The following is a 21,449-nucleotide window of genomic DNA, read 5'->3' on the forward strand; positions in this document are numbered from 1 at the left end:
TGTTTTTTTTTTTCGTTTGCGAGCAAACACAATTATTGAATTTAAATTGGTTAAAATATTTTAAAAATAAAGTTTAGTCATCCTTTTAAATCTAATTACCTAAAATCACAACACTGTCCAGTATCTAGATATTCTGAACTTATAAATTATGCATAAACTTTATACTATTTTGAATAATTGTGTATGAACAATTAACCCTTTTTTTAGAGTTTCCCATAGTTATCCTAATGATAAAAAAATATATTACCAGACTGATAATGCACATACACACACATATGCACACATTCATATTTATGTAACACGCAAGCTATTCACTAGTAAAATATTTATTAATTTTATAAATTTTTTTGTACTGTTACTATATATACGTATAAGAAATCTTGATGAAAAAAAATTGGAAAGTTGCGAGTCATTCCCATAACAAGTCCTTAATAAGTAGCCGTAAATGAATGCATACTACAGAGAAAGACCCAGCATAAATATTGTTAACAAGATTATATAAATAAAGATAGATATTATTTGTTACTAATCCTAAAGTACAAATGTGTTCGTTAAAATACAACAAATAAATTCCTTTACAGAACTGACTTAGCAACAAATTAAGTTAATCATGAACTAAAATCTAAAGAAAACCATTTTAGTTTTAAAACTACACGTGTACTAAATTACACGTTATCAGCAATTCAGCACATCTTAGAACGTTCACATTTTAGCGCTACAAGTGTACCAAAAGTTTTAAGCTAACTTAGCACTGCAGACTTACAACTACAGTTTCACAAAATCCCTTAACAATCTCTGATTTTATATTAAAAGATATTAATAAATAAATATGGTTAACATGGACATACGTACACGGTCATTTGTTCCTAAAGTATGCAAATCATTGAGTGTTTTAAGTAACAGCTCATCATCATTTCAGCCTATCGCAGTCCACTGCTGGACATAGGCCTCCATAAGTTCGCGCTAAAAATGACGTGAACTCATGTGTGTTGCCCATAGTCACCACGCTGGGCAGGCGCGGGTTGGTGACCGCAGGGCTGGCTTTGTCGCACCGAAGACGCTGCTGCCCGTCTTCGGCCTCTGTATTTCAAAGCCAGCAGTTAGATGGTTATCCCGCCATCGGTTGGCTTTTTAAGTTCCAAAGTGTTAGTGGAACTGTGTTATTCCTTAGTCGCCTCTTACGATACCCACGGGAAGAGAGGGGGTAGCTTTATTCACACGTATATGTAATCACACAGGTAGGTAGCAGCTGCTTGATATACTCGTAAATATATTTTTTTTAAATAAATGAACATATACATAAGTAATACATAGACAAAAAGTTATATATAACCCCACAATCGGGTGGGAATCGAATCTACGACGCTGGAACAGAAATCAGATTCAATGACCCAACTGTGCCAACGAGTCGGTCGCAATTAGTCGTCGTAATTTATTAACAACTGATTACAAGGATCAAATTGTGAGGATCTCATTAATCCCCATTATTTTATTTTTCGTTTTATTAACCACGGACAACAAACCTTTTATACCAGTATCAGCGTAGTCAGAAATTGGAAATTTATCAGATTTCGAGTCACGTGCTGTCAGGACCTTGAGTCGAGATAATGTGATGTAATTACTGACACCCGATAAATATTCCGCAGGACGACAGAACCAACGCCCCCGCACTTCGGAACCTCGTTATCTGCCCGCCTTCAAGTCAGATATACCGTTAACAATCTTGTACTGTTGCGGTTACTGTTATTTATATTATAGATGCGAATATCGTGTTCTATTAATTTTCAGTGCAGATAAAGGAGCTTCTATTGTATTGGTCGGAAGTCTTGTACGAAATTATCCTCTGTAGAATTTTTATTATTATTTTGTTTCAAAATAAAAATACAATACTTCAATGTACAGGCGTTCGAATCCTAACTGCGTTTCTACAAACCAGGATTTCTGTAGGTTATTACACCTATCATCTTACTTAACTTACTTAACTTTGCTTAAGTTGAAAAAAAATAGTCCTATTGCTTACTTAGTCGTATCATCATCATCATCATCATCATCATCATCATCATCATTTCAGCCAGTCACAGTCCACTGCTGGACATAAGCCTCTACAAGTTAATCAACTCATGTGTTTTACCCATAGTCACCACGCTGGGCAAGCGTACCACCAATACGGAATTTTTATACTCAATCGTATAAAAATTCCGTATTGATGGTAGCTTTATAATATAATATTTTATTAATAAATTAAAAAATATTATATTTTGAAGCGTAATGACGATTAAAAATATTATAAACCTAATTACATATATAAAAGGTAAATACAACTAAATATTACAACCTTGCGGTAATGAAACAAAGCGGTATTTTCTGAAACTTCAAAGGCTGCGGTTTTTACACCATGAAATTATTGTACTTAACTAACAATAGTAGTTTAATCGTTTGAGCATTAATGGTTTAAAAATCAGTTGAAAGATTTTATACACTCTTACTAACTTTTTTTTATAGATGGGTAAACGCATTTAAGCACTAACCCCGCCACACGAATGTGACGGGAGTGTGGAACTCCCGGCGTGAGGTGCAATGCCAGACTATCCACTAAAACCCACATCTTTTTTCCGCCGGCACCTTATTGGGAACGCCATGGGATCGCTTTCGCACACTATCACGACGCCCCCCGGTGATGGCCTTTCGGCCCCGTCGGAAGGGACGCTCAACCTTTCCAAGTCGATCCCTCCGCCGTCTGCAGGAGCAGCCACGCAGAAACTGCAGAGCGCCCAGCGTTACACGGTGGCATGCGCTTGCGCGCCTTAGAGCAGGCGAGCGAACCCGCCCACCCCGTCCGTCGCGTGGGGGAAGGAAAACCCGACCCCCACGTCTCCGCGCCGTCTCAGCGCCACACACACCTCCGCACCTCCGTGCCAACACACCTGCGCTCACAAGTCTACTCTGAGAACCAAAGGGGTACCCGGAGTGCATCGTTTGGTTTTGGTCCGCGGGGGTCTGAAGACCCCTACCACCCGCAGTCGTTAAACCGCAGACGGCATTCCCCTATCCGCGAACGGGGGACGCGCCCAGGTAGAAGTCCAGCAACTCCTCCTCTTGGGACCTAGGCCCCAGACCTAAGTCTGAGGCCTAAGCCCCAAGGGCCTAGGACACTCTTACTAACTAGCCAAGCCAAATAAAAGCTTTTATAAGCTACTAGCTTCCCGGACAGTCTTCGTTCTGTCAAAAGTTAATAGTAAAAATGATTTCTTTTTGCATTTTTTAATTATCTTTTTTTAGAATTCAAACCTTCCGTGGGCCTCAAGGAACATACAAAAAAATAAATTAGCCAAATTGGTCGAGCCGTTCTCGAGTTTTGCGCTTAGCAATTTCATTTTTATTTATATAAGATTAATTAAAGAACAGAATTCGATAACAATCGCTTCTTATGTATTTTGTTTTTGCGATAATTTATTATATATTTTTTATTACTTCATTTATACGTTAAAAGGATATAGACCACCGCAAAAAGGGTATAGGTCACCGCTACACTAAGAATTTACTAATAATTACAAATGTCATAGTCACAGATTTACGCCGTTTTACATTTTAATTTTCATTGAACATGAAAATTTCAAAATAAATATGCCAATACCAAAAAAACTTTACTGAGTTAAATTAACAAATAAAAATAAAGTTTCTTCCATTTTTTTTCATAGTGCAGTTTTAAATGTTTTAAACAGTAACAAATGAGATAGCATAGTGTCAGAAGGTATTTGTACTCGTAAATCTATTGGTTAATAGGGTAAGCTATAAAAAAGAAGATATTATTCCAATAGGATAACTTTAGACAAGCAGTTACCAAAGTATAGAGGCTTTCAAGCGATAAGAACGAATTAACTCCTCTTTCCTCATAGAATTATCACGTAATTACTAAACACCGATAACTCACAATAACAATAGCGTATTCATTTATTAATAGAAAACTGAACAATATGATACTTTCGCTACTATTCAATGTCTTAAAGAAAAAACTGTTTCTAGTTTATCCTCCTTTTGTAATTGGTATCGTAATGAATTCCATTATTATTTTCTTTTCTTGTGTCTCGAATCGACATACTATAAAAACTATTGTAATAATTATTATATTAATGCTATAAATAATACACCTGGGTAGGTTAGGTTATAACATCACATTTTAGTCAAGTTCAATTTATAGCCTTTGCAAAATGCAATTGCATAACGAAAGAAAAATACATACTACAAAAATTTGTATAATGTATTGTATATTTATTATGAAGGGTGGATGAAAAGATGTATATCTCTTACTCTCCAACGCTAAAACTACTAAACCATTTACAGTAACACTTAGCAATAGATGAAGACATCTATGAGGTATTATATTACATAATTTTTCATCCCGAAATTCCCAAAATAACTACGCCCGGAAACCGCAACGAAGTTCGTTCAGCTACCCCGTGTCGAATCTTATCAAAAGATATTTCACACAGTAATATACCTATTACGTTTTTAGTGTGTGTAAGTTCTGATTTCCAACAAAGAGCTTTAGGTGTGATCGGGCTGTTGGACAACATAACAATTCCCTATTTACCTTCACTGTAATACTGTGTGTTCAGCAATTTTATCGAGCTTTCAATGGCGTGACAATGAGTTTTGTTGCTGAGGACTTTTTGTAATCGCATCACGCGCAAGCGACGTGCACCGATGCCCGACATTATTACCGCCTCATCTAATCACCTTCGAAAAGATTTTATCAGCATATTGGTACTTCAAAGCAATTGCATTTTAGAGAAAAAATGAATTTAAATATAACATTAAGAATAAAATGTAATTATATGTTTGTATAGATTTTTATTAAGTCTGTTAACAAGAAAACTCATAATTAATATATATATATATATATAATCAGATTAACATTGTATTTTGTATCACTGAAACTGTTTCATTGTACGTTCAGCAAGGTCAGATTCAGATTACATGTTACAAAATATAATAATGAACTAACTTACACTAACTCTTACTGTAACACCAGTGAGATTATATCCGCAGAAGCAATAATTTTTAAAACAAGATTCATATTCAATTCAATACTTGAATTAACACTACAAATTTACTAAATTATAAAATTAAAATAATTCTATTCTATAATAATACAATTTGCGAATGTGTTTTACGATATCTACCTTCGACTATCCACATTTACTCGCTCTGCAGGAAGTAGCGCACTATTTTAAGCGGCTTCCAGAAACAGCACTAAAACAAAAGCAACGCATTGTCACCTCGGACAGAATGAATGGCCCGATGTTTCAGCGGGTTGCTTCAGTAAGCGGGTCACGCGCCGAGCGACGAGAACCAATGTCCAACATTAATATCGACTTACCTGTAAAACACAAGAATAAAAAGTTATGTTATAATAAAATTTGTTATCGATATTTTTATTCTAGGAGAGAACAAAATTAATGATATAGGAAACTAGCTGACTCGGCGAACTTCGTTCGAAATTTGAACCGTGTTTTTTTTTTATATTAGCACATTGGGATTTAATAGGATAACATCTTACATTTAACACTTTCTTTAATTTTTTGACTTACTGTGATTGTCATTTTGGCAATGAATCACCCGTAACCATGGCGTCAACAACCAAACCAAACGTCAACTGCTACGTTACCAAAATATCGGGAGTTTAAAAAAGGCAGTCGCAGTAAGTCCCGTATAAGTAAAAGTGTTGAAAGTTGCGGCGAAAGCTTAATAACTTGTAATTTGAAATGATTGATCATAGAATTTTTATTATTTTATTAGAGATTTATTAGGCGAGTTTCGGGGTGGAAATAATAGAATTATTTTATAAGTATACTAGCGACCAGCTTCGCCCGCGTGCAATGCTGATACTAAATACTATCTACAACAAAAGACACGTTTGAAATCTCCAAAATTATCACTGTTTCTCTACCATGCTATGCATGGTATAGTATACATATTATAAACCTTTCTCTTGAATCACTCTATCTATTAAAAAAACCGCAATAAACTCCGGTATAAAAAACTGGAAGCAACTTTGTTTAATACTATGTAGTGATTTTGTATTGTATTGCGTGCTTCATATATAGCACTTTAGGCTTAATCATTACACGTTTTTACAGTTTAGTACTTATACATTTTAGACTTTCCTTTTTTTTTAAACGACTAGAAAATATATATTTCCTTACTAAGCTTTGAAACAAAATTTCTTTTTGTCTTCCTAAAAAACATTTAATATATTTAAAAAAAGCTTCATTTTACCCATGCAATATTCAGACTTGGCGATAACATGGCAATCGTGGATAAGCGTGCTTGGATTTACTAAAATCTAATTCAATTATTCCGGACCGTGAGAACTACAAAGTTAAAATCAAATTATGCGCGAAAATGTTGAATATTCAGTGTTCAACTATTATGAAAAGAATTTCAATAATCGAATATATTTTTATTATTATGATATTCATTTTTAATATCTACAATTTTACACAATGAGTCTTGAAAGCCATTAATCCAATAGAAATATATAATAAACCATAACTATTAATGTTTAAACTTTAAACTAAGAGTTTTGTACAAGTTCAAACAGATTAGTAGCTAGTTAGCCCATATGATTGTATACAAAATAAAACATAAAATATTTCATTTTACCAATAACTTTGTTTTGTTTTATTACAACGATTTTGTTATTTTATTTTAAAAGCTTTTTTTTGCAATAACCTTCAAAGTAAATTTCCATTTCCTGCTTAGAAATTATTATTTTTTTGGAAACCATTACACGACTACGGTCGGGTTCTTGCTATTTTACTAACTTAATACTCGTGTTCAATATACTGATGTGGCTATAGTTCTTGAATATTTGCCACCAGAATTATGTCAGCTAGGACTTTCTGACAGAACTTAATAGTGGCGTTTTTTTTATGTCACTAGCTCGGCAAACAAGCGTACGGCTCACCTGATGGTAAGCGATTACCGTAGCTTATAGACGCCTGCAACACCAGAAGCATCGCAAGCGCGTTGCCGACCCAATCCCCAATCCCCCAGGAGCTCTGGTCACCTTACTCACCAACAGCAACACAATACTGCTTGAAAACAGTATTATTTTGCTGTGATCTTCTGCAAGGTCGAGGTACTACCCCAGTCGGGCCTGCTCCATATTTTGAGCAGGAAATTCCTGCTGTGCCCTACCTCAGTTAGGCGTGAATGATTTATAATAAAAATATATAAAAATTCGAGCACTAAAAGAAAATAAAATTATTACTATTATAATATGTATAATTAATCCTAACAATAAAATCATCTTCAATAAAACTAATAATATGTTTTAAATTTTCTACGAAACTATTTTTAAGACTTCGCATCTGTCTTTTATTAAAGTGTGGGAAATGTGACGTGAAAAACAAACAACGTGTTAAAAAAATAGCGACGTAAAACGTTCAGTAACGTTAACGTAGTTCATAAACGTTCTAGAATATAATAGAATAGCATAAGTAGGAAATAAAACAAAAACAACGAATAAAATACATTAATTATTTAAATAAAATACATTAATTAAATTTTTTGATTTTCTCATGTGTCGGTGTCACAAGCACAAACGCCCAGACCACGACAAATATCTATATGGCCAGTACAAATATCCGTCGTAAGTGGAGATCGAACCCGCAATGGCCAGCGCAACAGCCAGTGCTGTGACCGCTGCGCCAACGCGTAGATATACATAACAAATTTCATTCATCGATCCTATTAAACTTGTGTAAATAAAATTTTCATTTTCATCCGTGAGTCAACTCTACAGCGCTTTCCTTTCAAGTATTGGGTTATGTGGTTATGATCAAGTTGAATTTTATCTTCAATCGTTCTGGCTTAGTGCTGTGTGAAGGAGTAGGTGCAATTCTAAATTTAATCCATGAGTATAGCTGCATCTTGCCTTTGAAGTCTGTTCTTTACTACAATCCAAAAATAAATGCATAAAAACACTTCTTCCTAACAATTACCTTTTGTGTTACACAAACGTGCATCAATAATTTCTGCGAGTCATTCCGTATTCTTTCGCGAATCTAATTTAGAGAGAAAAAAATCAAAATCATGCTTCGGTAATCTCTTATAAGTTTGTAAAAAGAAAAAAAAACGAAATAATCCACCACCCTTCGAACTCTCATACTTCCCGTACATTAATTTTAAAATATCGCATTGTTGTCGATGTGCATCTGCTGTAATTGATGTTGTGTAAAAATCTTTTAAATTACATGCCGTCGGGTTGAAAGCAATTAACACTTTTATTTTGCATTATTAATAATTTGTTTCTTCAAAGTAATAAAAAATGATTATGATAAATAAAATATTTAAAAGTATTTTGGGAAATAATCTTGATGTCGTTCGAATTTTTGAAGAATTAGAAAAATTCGTTTCTCAATTTCTAATTTATTCACGAATCGTTTATTTTTTTACGCTAACGCTACGCTACGCTACGTAAAGCAACGTGAACAAAGAAAATTTTGCTAATGAAAATGTCATGTTAAGTAGTTTTAGAAGAGCAGTGAATTCTTCACGATGTGTAAAACTAATTTGAGCGACTAGCGTATAAATAGGGTATAGATCAACTATCATGTCAGCGTTACACTCTACGATGGTTATTGATTCTTGTAACTATAAAAAAGTTATTACAGAACATTAACTACTGTTAAAAGACTTAAAATAATTAAAAATGTCTGAGACTGATCACAAAAGCAGAATTTCTATAAATTATAACAGCAGAATTTGAATTTGGGGGGTGAAGTTGGTATTGAGTACGGGTGGGGGCGCTAAGACCCGAGCTTAGTGTCTTTTATTAAAAGCCCATCTTCTGACTGCAGTGCTTTGATGGTGGAGCAAAAGTATGCAGGTACCAACCAGTCGTACCCCCTTCTGCGCCTGTACTCTAAGTAGGATCACCATCCCTTTCTCAGAGCGGAGATGCTAAGGACAAAGGGTGAAGGCGAGCAACCGACGCCTTAAAACTGATTTCAACATGAAAGGGACGATACCTGAAAATAAACGGAGTTAGGTCTTGAGCTCAAAGGTGGCAGCCTCACTAAAGGCCTAGGACGCAGGGTGTTAATCACCCACTCATCTGAATACAAATGATTGTAAAAGAAAAGGCTGAAAAAAATAACAAATCTCCGGGAATGTACTATATATATCAAAGGCGAGCTTAAAAAGTATGCCGGAACTGGTTTCGAGAAGGAGTTTCACCACCTGGTGCTCCAAATTTGGAACAATGAAAAAATGCCTGATGATTGGAATACATCTGTTATCTGTTCCCTACATAAGAAACACGACATATTGGAGTGCAATAATTACAGAGGAATATCTCTCTTGAACACCGGTTATAAAGTTTTTGCCAATATGCTTTTTGATAAACTAAAGCCATATGTAGAATCCAGCTTGGGAGGGTATCAGTGTAGGTTCCGTCCAAACTGGTCCACAGTAGACCAAATCTTCTCGCTTAGGCACATCCTTGAAAAAACGTTTGAGTACAACGTGAACACTCACCATCTTTTCGTAGACTTTAAAGCTGCCTATGACAATGTGCACAAAAGATACCTGTACCAGGTTATGATGGAGATTGGCATACTAACAAAGCTCGTGCGCCTGACGGAGTTAACTCTTAGAAACTCTCAGAGCGTTGTTTGAGTTCAAACAAATGTATCAGAACCCTTCAGAACCAATGACGGCTTAAAAGATGCGCTCTCGTGCCTACTGTTCAACATCGCTCTCGACAAGTGTATTCGCGACTCAAAGATCGAGATCAAAGGCATCTTCCACAAATCCGTTCAAATTCTAAGGTATGCGGATAACCTCGACGTGATAGGAAGATCTCTTCTCGCAATGGAGAGTGCATACCTTGCTCTTGAAAAGTCAGCTGCGGAGGCCGGTTTCCAAGTTAAAATGACTGAGGCAAGTACCTGTAAGTGTCAAAAGACCAGCAAACTCTACTACAAGGGGTTAATATTGGCAACAACACCTTCGCCTGCGTCAATGATTTCGTATACCTGGGATCCTTAGTAACCGATAACAACGATGTGTCTTCAGAAATAAGTAGGAGAATAATGGCGGCTAACAACTGCTACTTAGGACTACTAAGATACTTACGTTCGAAACTTCTTTCAAGAAGCATAAAACTTCTCTCGTACAAAACCTTACTAAGATCCATACTCACCTACGGTTCCGAATGTTGGGTGCTGAACAAAAAAGGTAAAAATTCCTTGTTGATATTTGAGTGGAAAATACTAAGAAGCATTTTCGAAGCTGTGATGGAAAATGAGAGATGGTGGACGCGTTATAACCACGAGCTATAATGTATGCCAAATGTACGATGAGCCAAACGTAATTATGACCATAAAGATCGGGCGCCTGCGATGGGCAGGGCACGTGTTGCTAATGGACGAGGCCAGAGTACCCAAACGTCTGTTAGAAGGCCGACCGGAGAGCCGCAGAAGTCGAGGCAGGCCCAAGCTCAGATGGTTGGACGACGTCGAACAAGATATTATCAATCTTGGGAGTAACAAGTTGGAGAAGGAAGGCCTCCAACAGATCGGACTGTAGAGCTTTGCTAGACCAGGCTAAGGCCCACCCGCGGCTGTAATGCCTCAGATGAGAGAATTTGAATCTGCTTACCTTTATAAGGTACTAAGTACCTATTACTGTAGTTACTAACATAATTTTCATCAAAATATTTTTTTTCCATCGTCTTTCTAATATTAACGCCTCTAACAGCATAGCTTGTTTTATAAAAACAAAAATATCAAAAGGAATAAAAGTGACAAAATAAAAAAAAAACACAAATGTTATTTATGTTAATAAAACTTTTTTCGTAACAGGAAGGCTTAAAACTAAACAATACATACAATCAGGAAACACCATCTCGTCTTTTAATCACCACATAGATACATAAAAATTTTATGATGTGATGGCAGCCCTGTGTATGTCTTCCTGAAACCAATAAATTAAACGACCATGACATCGTTTAACACCAGTTTGATGCGCGTGAACATTAATGAATATTCTTTCATGTTATATAATTTTTGATTCTAAATAACAATATAGATACTTCACAATACTAATTAAAGAAGATATTTAACTATAAGCAAAGGTAACCACCGTAGCAAAGCAAAGGTGGCGAATGCTAGCGCGACCCCATCTCGCCCCACTCAGGCGGACGACTGCTCACACGTGGTGGTTTTTAGTCAGTAGGAGACATAACCCTCTGGCGCCCCCGCGCTGGAAGGTATCCATGATGGATTTTCACCACGTAAAAAAAGGTAGCAAAGCAAACCATTAAGTACCAACTTTACCACACAAATGTATATTTTCAGAGTTTTTATGCTCCATAAAATTTACATGGTTGTACGGAGGGATCTCTTTAATATTATAAATAAAACTAATGCTTGGTTGGTCTCTTTTTTTAATTTAATAAATAAATTAAATCATATTGGAATATAATTTAATAATATCGAAACTATTGACAAAAGCATTCTAAAACAGATAATTAACGAGTTAAAACCATGGAGTTAGATTATAATCAGTGTTAATAAACATTATAATGAGCAAAAACGTACTGCAGCTAAAACTAATACATCCTAGTGTCAGGCTTACTGATATTAGTATGTTGAACCTACACTCAATCTGATGTGGACTAAACTAGGCTTTGTTTTAAAACGCTTAGGGATCAATTTGGTGCAACTCTGCAAGGATATTCAGAGGATTTAGCTGTCCGCATGCGAATTGCCCTAATTGCCAAGTCCGAACTGTCCTAGGCTCGTTGCAGTTTTGCGAAGTTAGCACTTTGCTTTATCTCAGCTTACAAAAAGCTAATTAATTATCTCTGTTCGTATAAGTAGGATCAAACGGTTGTTTCTCGCTTTGTTAAACCGTTCTTTCTTTATTTTAACATTTTTCCGGATTAGTTGGAACTAAGGACACCGTGATATTTGTTAAAGCGTGAATTAGTTACACATAAATCGATTTATTGCTAGGTTTGAGTTATTTGTTTATATTATTTATTATAAGTTAGAAATTTAACATACATCTACAAAATTTTACAAAACTTATGTGTATTCCAGTATATAGGCATGAATGTCTTTTTTATTCAAAAAAATTACCTAGGTCACCTACATATCATCGTTATTACACTACTACATATTATTCTAAACTATATTTAAATTTCGATCGCAAAGTACCTACTGATATATAATTACAATATTAAATTGATGATTAATCGTTAAAACCTTTAGGGAAAATGTCATTTTTATGTTTTTAATAAATTAATATTCAATCACGTTCAATTCAAACAATTCTATTTTTTCAAAATTTTATATCATTGTTTTCATTTTATGTTAATTAATTTATTAAAGTTGCATTTATTTATTATTATAATTATAATATGAAAAATTTATATGATTAATTGTAATTAGTCAGCGATCAGACCCTAACAACCAAAGGTCTACAAATTACTTACCATTCCGATGAATTCAAGAATAAAGCTTGTAGTATAAACTTTAATCGTATCCAGTTTATAAAATAGAATCAGAAATAATATTAAAAGTACTCGTCAGACTGCTCTTGTCATTATTATCTATTGTTCTCCATAAAATTTTCAGAATACAAGTATCATTAAAAATATACAGAAATGGACCTCTTAAAGTTTTATAACAAAACTTAATATTAACTGATCCTATTATAATAAATATACGTTAGTGTTAGCTAGCTTGTTGTCTACAGCAAGGAATACTGAAAGTTTGTAAGCTATAAAACATCAAAAACTACAATCCTGCCCCATACTAAGCAAGTCTGAACCTAAATCAATTGAAGAGGTTTTTCTGTGCAGTAATATGAGAGTAGCTAGAAAACGGAATCCCTTAAACTCAGCTTGAAATATATCAACCCATAGCAGTGTGGACAGTTGCATATTTCGTGTAAATAATTCTGATTTTTCGTATAAAGATTGCAATTTAATGAAAGTTACCTTGAAGAAAAGGTACATCACTCTAAATATTTTAAAATACTTTTTCTTTAAAATACTAATTTCAATATTTGGGAAAGAAATTTATTTTACTCTATCGTAAAATTATAAAAAGTAAACAATAACAGCGCTGAGAATAATTAATTGAATAAACAGTTTTCTAATTATGTTGAACTACTCAATTGTGAGCTTTGTTACCCATCAATAGTAAAAAAGTACTTTGAATTTAAACAAATTTTTACAGTGGTATTAAAATTATTTTAAAGCAAAACATATTATTTCATTAAGTCCGAGTATTCTTCGCTGTTCGCCACAATTTCCTTACTGCTGCGAGAAAATTGAATTCACCCATATTCGAAAATGAAAAGTATAAAATTATAGATTTATTTATCGTAAACAAGTTTACAGATATAAAAATCTTCTTTCTACTTCAATTTTTACATAAAACTGTCTTGTTACTTATTCATTCATTCACTGAATAAACGCTGTTTCTTAATAATATCTTATTAATAATCTAAAAAAAATATTAATAATCGCAATAAATTATATTTTTGAGCACTATTCTATATCATCATCTGCAGATGTATGGAAATTGCACCTGAGCGGTGGCGGAGTCACATCCATAACGCGTTCAACACAATACACAATACAATGTATAACGTACCTGGGTCTGCAACTTGCACGATAATCTAGCCTTCGTTGTGCTTGGAGCACCTTTGATAACTATTTTTTTTTAGCGATTAACGTTTCTTAATATTGAATCTCGGAAACGGCTCCAACGCTTTTTATGAAATTTAGTATGCAGGAGATTTCGGGGGCGATAAATCGATATAGCTAGGATTCATTTTTACAAAATGTCATTTTATCCCTGTTTTTAGGCAATGAAAAAATGGCTACAATATTGTTAGAATACGAAAGTAAATTTCGTAATTCAATAAAGTTAAGTCAATAAAGTTGTAATAGCTCAGGTGTGAAATCGGCCGGTCGGGATCGACCGAGAAGACCACGGTTCAAATCCCCATGTCTAGAATTTTTTTTTCCTTTTTTTTTCTAATTGCACTCATGATTTTTTATTTAAATAAGTAGTTCATATTTTTTTATCATTATGTCGGTAAAATCGGAAAATATTATTCGTATTTTATTAATATGTAATTCGTATTTAATATAATTTCCAAAAAAACACGATTTACTAAAAAATACCGAGCTAAGCTCGGTCACCCAGGTACTTAGTACTATCTCTTATTTTGTGTGTGTTGTACTGTTTTTTTTTTTTTCTCAAATACAAAAGAAAATACAAATAAATAAAACAAACGGTCTATTTGAACAAATATTGTGAGTATTAGTTATTACATTTATTTTGACTTACACTTTATCGTTACAACATCTTCAATCAATTTCTAATAATATAATAAAGTCTTCTAAAATACTTATCTACTATTCTTTACTAATTTCATTTCGAACGTACTAGTAGTTATAAGTGAGGCTAATTTTTACTAACTGGACCCTAAAAGCACATGTAGTTCAGCACCCGTGTTCCAGTTACTGTGACTTCAAGACACAATTCCCTAGATTTCATAAGACATCTTTACCTACCTTAGAGCAAGACACATGACCTATTTCTACTGCCATCAATAGACCACACTCGACCCAGTAAGCTAGAGACAACATCCTCGTTTAAAGCAACCGTCGCCTCAAAAGCTTTAGCTTTAAAAATTTCACGAAACGCCTGCTGGCGATGCCATTGCTACATCATTTTAAAATCGCCGCAATGTTCCAACAAGTCCTGCCAGTTCTAGCAAGCAACAAATCTAAACCAATCTCAAGGGAACTTGGACTTTATTGGTTGATACTGGAACGCAAATTCGAGTAAAGACGATTTTCCAAAGTCGTATAGCTTTGTGCGATAGTTGTATCGCTCGAATGAGAGCACGGACATTCGACGCTCTTTTGAAGGAAATCATGATGCAATCATTCCCGGCGCGATAATTGCGGATGGGTAGGGTCTCCAGCATCCGCGGAACGTGAAAAGTTTTTAACATTCAAGTATAATTATAACGGTCTTTCATTTACTGAAGCACTCTTAGCAGGTATTCAACCGCATCTTTTTTAAAGAAATTCATGGCTTTTTTTATAAACTCAATACATAGACATCGTTATTCGTTACGAGAAAGGTGCCAGGACAACAACGTATTCAAACAAGAAACTACGATTAAGTATAGTTACATTTGTTATCGAGAGTACGACTCTGCGTTTACAGGAGGAAATATTAAAGCTTCACAAATACACGAAACGTAGTATCATTTCAGTATTCCTCAAACAAAATAAAGACTCAGAAAATATAATTTGGTATAATATTCAAACAAACTTTGGTAAAGAAATTCTTATTACTTTTTGTTTTTTTAACGTTGCCATTATGTTAACCTATGTTAGTACTCACAGTTACTCAAACATAATTAAACGAGTAAGCTTACTTGCCAAACATAAATACAAGCACAACTGTCAGATAAATTGTGTATTTTAGGTTCCATAACGCTACCACTATGGGCGGTAGGTAAGAACTAGAGTAGTTACATATCATTATTATAAAGAGTAAAAATAACAATGCGTATATTGTTATTTCTTTAGGAAAAAAAATGTGATTATAGGAATACTTTTGACTATTTTTTTTTTTCTTGTTATCTTCCTTGTTTTGGTGTACAATAAAGAGATATAATATATTATCTTTACAATTATTATCATTATACTCTATGCTTATTCTTTAAAAACCTTTAAATATATCAATACTCAGCAAAGACATCGGGGCTCAATATTGTGTTTTATTTAATTAAATTTCAGATCAACTTTCGCGTACTCGTAAGTATTTTTCAGTAACATAATATGTACTTTCAATTATAGAGACATAGAATTAATTAGCTACATTTTACAAATGATTTAATGCGATATATTATGAATTGACGCAAAATACCACTTAGGAAATTAAATTTAGGTTGTAAATATTAATAAAAAGGGTTTCCTGATTCTGTTGTTGCCGTAGTTCCCGTCCTTGTCGTGGTTAGTAGCAGTGTTGTTGTTGTTAGTATCTCCGTTGTTGTCTTTGGTACGTCTGTTGTTGTTTTTATTGTTTCCTTTGTTGTTGTCGTTAGCACGTGTGGTGTCATAGTTGTCACCTTTGTTGTTGTCGTTGGCTCTTCAGTTGTTGTCGTCGTCGTCACCTCTGTTGTCATTGGCACTTCTATCGTGCTTATTGTCATTGATTTTGTAGTTGTTAATACTTTTTTTGTCGTCGACTCTGTTGGTGTTGACGTTGGCAGCTGTATTAGCCTCGAAACAGTAGTTGTGTTGTCCTGAATCGAGGTCATTGTGTGATCATAATTGGAATCTGGTGTATTTATAGTTAGAGCGGTTGTTAAAATAAATGCAATAGGTTTTGTCAAGACATCTGTATTGATATTCGTAAACAGCTTAGGTGGAGTAGTATGATTTTCACTTTGTGATAAAGATGTAGGTTCAATTTTGTCTGTTTCTAGTTTTGTTGTAGTAAAAGTACCTGTAGTTGCTTTTAATTTAGCCGGTAATGCGGTTACATTTTTGGTTATCGTAACATTACTCACGGGTATATCTTTAGTTGCTATAAAAGATGTGTGCCTCGTAGTTGTTTCTCGTCTGACATGAAACAGTGGTTTTCGCGTATATTTAAGAAGAAGTTTAACTTTGGGATAGTAGTAATCCTCGTCCGTTGTTCGCACCCTGTTTTCCATAATACGTTTTATAATGCTTACTGGTAGCCAGTGACCAGGAAAACCCGATTCTACGGGATTATCGACATATGCTACAGCATCTTTACTTGAATAAACCCACTTTTTTGACATTATACATTTAAATATAGTCATGGTCCATGCCAGTATCGGTATTAGACGCACTGTAAAAATGGTGTTATTTTTTTATTAACAAATAACTTAAATTATTGACGACGCGTTGGCGCAGCGGTAATAGCACTGGGTGTTGCTCTAGCGGTCGCGGGTTCGATTCCCGCTCACGACAGACATTTATATCGACCATATAGATGTTAGTCGTGGTCTAGGCGTTGTGTTTGTGTATTGTATGTGTTTCCGGACCCCCAGCACAGGAGAAAATCCTACTGGGGGATCCGTTGAGTGAGCGTTTATTTACAGAAAAAAAAAATATATTAAACACTAACTGTAACTCAAGTTACCACTTACTTGCAAGTTATTATAGCAGCAAAAGTTACCATTACGATTAAAAATATTAAATAACATATCTATTTTATTTCAACTTAAACAGTAAAATGTATACCATAATTTTATATTTAATTGTATATGTACTTGAAATCGTAAAAAATTAGGAAATTATACAAGTTAACATTTATTGGTTGTGATAAACCAAGCGTAAAATTGTTTTTACCGTTGGATAGTTTTATAGTTATAGAAAAGGAATGAATAACTTTTACGTATCGTATTATAATTTTTGCAATATACCTATTCATTAAGTTGGATGTAATCAATATATTAACAAAATGTACAAATTTCCATAAAAAGTAAATTAGTATGTATTGCTTATAGCTTATTAAAAAAAAATATGATTATTAGTTGTATTTGTTTGCAAACAAAAAAACAAACTTCAATTACATTAACAACTTTTTTTTATATCGCAGGGTAAACCCTTTTACGTGTGATATCCAGGATGCCCGGGTAGGCATTCCTAGACCGTATGTCGGCTTCAGCACTTTTTTTTTTTTTTTTGATATCGCAGGGTAACCCATTTACGGGTGATATCCAAGATGCCCGGGTAGGCATTCCTAGACCGTATGTCGGCTTAGCACTTGGGGGGTCGGGGCACTACCGAACAAAACCCCTGCGGGAGCCTTCAGCCGCTTTAATTGGAGGGTCCCGGATCTGCAGGCAACAGGATCCCTCCAGCGACAGGCTGGCCTCGGCGAAAAGACCAGACTTCTCCTCCATGGGACTGTCCGGCTCACCTCTGAACAATCCCGACGACGCCATGTCTAGCAGGACCGGGTTCCCATCCCGGCCCGACATGGGCACAGGGGCGTTACTGGAAACGCATTAAGTAGCGCCTCCTACGCTCCCCCGTTCGTCGCCTGCGGACGGAGGCCTCGTCGGCGGCCCCCTCTCTCATCCGCTCGTCGTTCTCCTTCTGGGACATTACTGTCTCGCAGAAGGAGACCATCGCCTTCCAGGACTCGTCGTCGCCGAGCATCGCGGTGATAACGCTCGGCAGTGACAAGTCCCCTCCGAGGACTGTCGTCAGATCGCGACGTAGCGCCGCCCATCTCGGGCACACCTCGAGGGTGTGCTGGGCAGAGTCCACCGCTGCGCCACAATCGTGACATTCAGTCGTCGGCTCCCTTTGGGCCGTCCGACACAAGTATTCAACAAAGCAGCCGTGCCCGGTGAGAACCTGCGTCAGACGGAAGGTGAAGGGTTTGCGCTTACGGCGCATCCACCGCTCAAGGACCGGGCGCAAGGCAGCCGTTACGCGTGTGCCATACGGCTGCTCTGCCAGGTCCTCCCCCCACCTCCGCATTAGTGCTTCTTGCCCCATCCGGCGCACCCGTAGGATCCCGTCCAACGTGGGGTTCTCACCGAGAGCCCTCCTACCCGAGACGTATGAGTAGGTCTCGGCAAGGACCTCCGCCACGAGTTCCCACGGGGGATCGCCGGCTAGAGCAGTAGCTGCAGCCCACGATACCGTACGGTACCCCCGGATCACCCTCACCGCGATGATCCTCTGCGCAGACCGCAGCGCGGCCTTATTCCTCGCAGTGAGGCGATCCGCCCAAACCGGGGCACCGTACGTCGCCATACTCCGGCAGACTCCGGAATATGGCTTCAGCACTTCACACAATACACGTTATTCATAGAGTGATTAGAGATAACTCAAATTGTACTCGTCGGCTCTCCATCTAATATTAAAGGTACCACATGACAAACAGCTTTCGGTTGAAAAAAATAATCATCAAAATCGCACCACCCAGTAAAAAGTTATGAAAAATAATACAACGTTGGTGGAGGAAAAAATAGTCAAGTAAATACGCACTATTAGATATAACTCGATAAGTACTTGTCAGATCTCGATTAAATTTAAACGGGGCCACATGCCAAGCATCACCTTTTGATTAAAAAAGAATCGACAAAATCGGTCCAGCCAGTAAAAAGTTCTCAGTTGTTGATACATAAAAAAATTACAGTCGAATGGAGAACCTCCTCTTTTTTATGAAGTCGGCTAAAAACACTTGAAATCATGTTTCTACTTATTTAGTCACACTTAAATTAGTAGTCATAAGTAAGTAGTTTATGTCTTTCTTATTTTAAATTCATTACTAGATATTGTCCGCCGCTTTGCTCGCGTAGAAACTGAAAAAGTTTAGGTACAGACAATAAAAAAAATTGATTATATTGGCAGGTTCAGTAGGAACATGTGGCGAACTTCCTGATGATAATAAACGCCACAATATTATTTTGTCAACTTGGACCAGCTCCTTACAAATTTTACACATTGGACCACACGATAAAACCAATGCGTTGATAGAAATATGACATCATCAAGAAGTGCAGTGTTCAGCTGAACGACGCTCACACACCACACTTGCTTACGAATATTAAAACTAACCGCGCATCTAAATTTAATTATAACTATTTCATTCTCATATTAATTGTAATATCATTTATTTTCTAAATTAAATTCATCTACATATTAAATCTTGTTATTGATAATTATCTCCTTCATATAGTAATCATATAAAACTAAATACATCTTTTACGAGTACGTAAATTATATTAGAGAGTAACAGTCAAGTAAATGTGAGGTTATTAGGATAGACCGAATAATAGTTAGACATTCTAGTGATCCCATATTATTGGTGACCCCGACGCGATCTGAACATAAACATAAGTACATATTATTACATTACAATAACTTAGGACGAGTAGTGTAATGTTCCTGTGGTGAGGTGGGTAGAGCTCCTGGAAAGGATCAAGGATGCTTCTGGTGTTGCACGTGTCTATAGGCACTGGAAACCGCTTACCATTAGGTACGCCTAACGCTTTTTTGCCACACTATCCGTTTAAAAACAAAAGTATTTGCATGAGGTATTAAGTGTCCATCTATCTTAAAATTAGAGCTAAATTACTAAAGCCGTTTTAAACGTAAGATTTTTGCGCATTCAGTCAAATTTATAACATTGCTATTAGATACGTGTAGGTACATAATTAAACGTTTTAATTTAAATACCTATACTTGTAAGCCAGTCTATGGCTATTCAAGCTACGAACTCACTTGAATATTTTATTTCCCTACTGTGTATGCATGAGAATGCCAAATGTCAAAGGTGAAAGTGCCCTTACGTTCACACCTTCTTTCTACGAGATCACATTATCTAGCTCTGTCTTAGTCACAACCTACTTGGTGCAAAACCGTCAACTTAGATGAACTCCATTCAAGAGCTTCATGCATGACTTTAACATGAAATTAATTTTAATCACAAATTAGTATTACATTTAATGGCGTTATAGACTATATCTTATATGCGTTAAAGAAATAAGTAATTAGTCGCCATTGTCACTTAGCTAAGCCACGCCGCTTGACAAATTAAATCGTAGTAAATTAGGACGCCTGAAAAGCTTAGATTCTTCAACTGGTCAATTTAAACATATGAATAACTATCATCAAAAGTATATTTTTGCAATTTTTATTTTCGTAACTCAAAGACTCAAAGGTTCTGTGGTTCTAAACAAAGACGGAACGTAATTGGTTATTTTTCTTTGCTTTACAAAAGTCATTGACTGTTTTTAAGAAACATAAAAACTTTTTGTTTAAAAAAATAACATGAAAACGCCATCTCACAGCAATTAAGGAAGTCACGTAGTTTATACCAATTACTACTACGTTGACAAGTTAAAAACCTTGTCAAGTGCTACATTTTCGTTCCTAATGCTAGTTATGACATTCGACAATTGTAAGACTATTATACCAACAATCAGGGCTTCCCAAACTGCGTATTGATGCGACCGAGTCGAGTAAGCGTCATTTACGACTTCGTATTTTTGCGATACAACCTTCGGCAGTTTATTTATTTATTTAATAATGACCACCAACAGAATTACATGTAAAAAAATAAATTTTATGCTTAGGTATTAAATATACATGCGCTTTAGACAATTATGTCGTCTGCCTCGTCTAAAAATTTTAAACATTCATGGCTTAAAAAAAATACAAAATATAGATATTATAATACTAAATAACTATTACTATAATAAATTCATATTAATGCTAGATAGCTTTTGAATTGAGGAATCAAATTATATTAACAGTTTTTTCTTAAACGTAGTTAAGCTATCTCCAAAGATGTCTAATGACTAGATGTCTAGGTATAAGCAGGGGAGTACCTACCGCC

The sequence above is a fragment of the Melitaea cinxia genome, chromosome 18 (assembly GCF_905220565.1).
Source record: "Melitaea cinxia chromosome 18, ilMelCinx1.1, whole genome shotgun sequence".
Classification (NCBI taxonomy): domain Eukaryota; kingdom Metazoa; phylum Arthropoda; class Insecta; order Lepidoptera; family Nymphalidae; genus Melitaea; species Melitaea cinxia.